Source organism: Carlito syrichta, unplaced genomic scaffold (assembly GCF_000164805.1).
Source record: "Carlito syrichta isolate Samal-C Ts95f unplaced genomic scaffold, Tarsius_syrichta-2.0.1 Scaffold301661, whole genome shotgun sequence".
NCBI classification, from domain to species: domain Eukaryota; kingdom Metazoa; phylum Chordata; class Mammalia; order Primates; family Tarsiidae; genus Carlito; species Carlito syrichta.
Genome location: NW_007245757.1, coordinates 126,135 through 130,354, shown reverse-complemented (window position 1 = coordinate 130,354; position 4,220 = coordinate 126,135). Strand labels below are relative to the sequence as shown.

The 4,220-nt window shown below is 39.7% G+C and overlaps 1 pseudogene; it reads left to right on the top strand.

Annotated features, from left to right (window-relative positions):
* The first annotated feature begins 2,663 nt into the window (after positions 1-2,663).
* LOC103257368 lies at positions 2,664-3,587 on the top strand (annotated as a pseudogene).
* The last annotated feature ends 633 nt before the right edge of the window (positions 3,588-4,220 follow it).

Here is a 4,220-nt window from a genome sequence, read left to right as displayed (position 1 = left end):
GCTCATGTGAATAAAATTTGCAGTGATAAAATGCTGTGCCTATATTGTTGAAAAAAACAGAACAGAATGATTAGTAGACATTATTAAGAAAGCATATTATTCAAGATTAGATATGCTAAAATAGAGGTCATTTAAAATAATTACTGATACCCTACTAAATAATATTTCTCTTTCTCACTCTATAGTTGTGGAATATGAAACAAAAACACTAATAAGATACACTGCATTTGTTATAAAATCTATGAACAGATGTTTCAAAGAGTATACCAATGTCCCTTGCTAACATTTTAAGACATAATTAGTGTAATCACTGAAAATATATTTAATACAGAGGATAAACAGGAAGAAAATCTTTCACTGTGAAATTTGAATCTTTTCAAATTTATTCACTTTATACTGTTAACGGCCATTTCATTACTTAATTAATGCTTAATCTAAATATTAAGACTGAGTCTAGATAACTAAAGTGGAGTCTGGAGCAATTATTTAGATAATGAAGAGGAGAAAGATACCTCTTTATATGTTTTAACAAAAACTTGTCAGAAAATCATCTTTAAAGATTTCTCCTTGCCCCGGAGACTGGGGGTTGGGAGGAGGCGCAGGATTGTGGGCCCCTCTTGGGGCATGATAGGAGTCTTCATCGCTCCTGGTCACTGGGTCGCTGGACTGTAGGACGACACCACCTTCCCCGGGACATACTGGAATTGTACTCCTGTGGCTCTAAGACCCACCTACCAGGAACCATGAAGACGTCAGTTTTTCCAGTATGTCCTACGAGGGGCCCACTACCCTACACCTCCCCATCACATTCCGGTGCTGGGAGAAATCTCAACCTTTTCTTGCCTCATGCAGCCCACGTCTGATTGCATCTCCTGTCACTCAAAATCAGAGAGGTGGGGCCTGGAGCCTTATCCACTCAATGGAATGCTGAGGTCTGAATTGGCCAATCACATAGGAGCCGGAAGTGAGGTGATGGCTTCCAGACTCTGACCCGGCCTTTGGCTCCCGCACCTGCGCACAGAACTGGGTCGTCTTTGCAGCTTTGTGCTGCTTTCCGGGATCCATGTGTGTTGTATGTCTTCACTTCAGCCTCTGTTTCCTGTGACCTGCAGGTCCTGGGAGTCCATGGGGAGGACGCCAGGACACCCAGAAGCTGCGAGATGACACATCACTGTTCTTGAGGGGAAAAGACAGTAATGATTCCTGTCCTCTGGATGATCTTGCAGTAGTAAAGGAAGGAAAACTATCCCAAAAGACAAGGTGTGACTTGATTAGATAATCTCACCAGAGATGAAATCCCAGAGAAGTAGGAGGGAAAGGAAAAAATGGGTGATTCTCAGGGGCTGTTGACATTCAAGGATGTGGCCATAGAAATCTCTTCAGAGGAGTGAGAATGCCTGAACCCCACTAAGCAGATATTGTACTGGAACGTGATATTAGAGAACCACAGCAACCTGATTTTTGTAGTCATTTCAGTTGTAGGAAATTTGTTGTGTATGAATGGCCTCCTGTTGAGAACAGTTGGAGCACCAGTGAAAGATTTCCCTCGTGCTTCATATTTGAGAGGCTGCTCTCCAGTATAGATTCTCTGATGTGGAATAAGATAGCTAAGAAGAGGTGATAAACTTTGCATGATAGGTTGAGTCTGTTGATACTGTAGCCACTTACAGCACTAGAGAAACTACAGTACCATAGACATTTCACAGTTATAGTAATTATGAGGCCTTGAAAAGAAACACGGTCAAACTCTAACTGCAAGAGGAGATGCAAAATTCTAGAGAAGACACACCATGAGAAGAGGTTGAATGTCCCTTAGAATGTCTAACATAGTGATCAGTGTCACAATATATGTAGAGAAAGCAACTCCATAACGATTATGACAGTAGCTCTTTTTTAAATCACAAAATGCCAAGAAAGTATCACAAAGCATACAAAGAATCAGAGACAATGACTCAGTTATAAAAGAACAGCAACAAGAATTCAAAGATCAACCTTAAAGAATTGGAGACATAAATATTCTCTGGGAAAGAAATCAAATAACAACCTTAACAATGCTTAATAAGCTAAAAAGGAAAACAGATAACTGAAGAAAATCAGCAACATAAGAATATCAACAAAGAGACAAACAATCTATTAAAAAAGCAGAATGGAGGAAACAACACAGAAACAGTGTGAGAAATTCTAAAACATCATGAAAAGACAAAAATCAAAAAAATTAACAAACTCGACCTAGAATAAGCAGAAACATACCCACAACCAGGCATGTTCTTATCATAATTTGGGGCTGGGTGTGGTGGTTCATGCTTGTAATCCCAGAACATTGGGAGGAACAGGTAAGAGGATTGCCTGCGTCAGGGGTTTGAGAAAAGACTGGGCTACATGGCAAGACTCACCTTTACAATGAATAAAAAAAATTAGCTGGTCAGGGAGGTGTGTGCCTGTAGTACCAGTTACTTTGGAGGCTGAGGCAGAAGGATAGCTGGAGCCCAGAAAGTCAAGGCTGTAGTATCTATAATTACACCACTGCACTCCAGACTGGGTGACAGAGACTCCAAGTCAAAAATCTAAGATTTGAATCACAGAGATACATTCATTAGCTTATTCCTTTCTGTCCTTGGATGCCTGTGAGGAAGCTTGCTAAAGTCTTTCACCCCAAAGCTGTTATGCCCAAGTCAGATTCCTCCAAGGAGCCTGAACAGATACGGAAGCTCTTCATCAAAGGGCTGAGCTTTAAAACCACCCATGAAAGCCTGATGAATTGGGAACACTCACAGACTGGTAATGAGAGGCCCGAACAACCTTTTCAGGGGCTTTGGATTTGTTACGTATGCTGCTGTGGAGAAGGTAGATGCAGCCATGAATGCGAGGCCACACAAGGTGGATGGAAGAGTTGTTGAGACAAAGACAGCTCTTTTTAGGGAGGATTCTCAAGGACCAGGTGCCCACATAACTGTGCAAAAGATATTTGTTGGCATTAAAGACATGGAAAAACATCACCTAAGAGTTTATTTTCAACAGTATGGGAAAACTGAAGTGATTTAAATCATGACTGACCGAGGCAGTGGCAAGGGAAGATTTGCATTCATAACCTTTGATGACAATCATGAATAAAATCATCATTCAGAAATCCCATATTGTGAGTGATCACAAGTGTCAAGTAAGGAACGCCCTGTCTAAGCAAGAGATGGCCAGTGCTTCATCGAGCCAAAAAGGTCTAAGTGGTTCGGGAAACTTCAGTGGTGGTCATGGAGGTGGTTTCAGTGGAAATGACAACTTTGATCAAGGAGGAAACTAGGTGTTGTGGTGGTTTTGGAGTCACCTTTGGTGGTGGTGGATATAGTAGCAGTGGAGATGACTATAATGGATTTGGTAATGATGGAAGCCATTTTGGAGGTGATGGAAGCTACAATGATTTTGACAGTTACAACAATCAGTCTTCAAATTATAGACCCATGAAGGTGGGAAACGTTGGAGGCAGAATCTCTGGCCCTTACGGTTGTGGAAGCCAATACTTTGCCAAACCACGAAGCCAAGGTGATTATTGTGCTTCCATTAGCAGCAGCAACTATGACAGTGGCATATTTTAATTACTGCCAGAAAACAAAGTGTAGCAGGTGAGGAGAGTCAGAGAATTGACAGGGATACTATAGGTAACAACAGATTTGTGAACTCAGCCAAGCACAGTGGTGGCAGGTCCTAGTTGCTACAAAGAAAACATGTTTTGACAATACTCATGTATATGGGCAAAACCCTCGAGGACTGTGTTTGTGACTAATTGTATAACAGGTGATTTTAGTTTTTGTTCTGTGGAAAGAGTAAAGCATTCCAATAAAGTGTTTCAAATGTAGATTTTTTTTTGCACCCATAATGTTGATTGCTAAATGTAATGGACTGATTATGATGCTGTATAAACGTCTTATTTAAAAAAAGAAAATTATTTTTACTATCTTATTTAGAGAAATTAGCAAACACAACAAATCAATTTTTTCCTCTCAAAAAAAAAAGCTCACATTTTAATTTGGAATTATAGATGCCTATAAACATAGAAGTTAATCACCAAGTTGTGAAAGTTGTCAAAATTACTACTCTCATCAAAATTATCACTTTCACTTTATAAGACCAAATTTTTTTTTAATTTCTTAAGAAGATCTCCTCTTTTTTAACATTTAGGAAATGACAAATAGTGATAATAGGTTTTATTAGATTAATATGCACACACA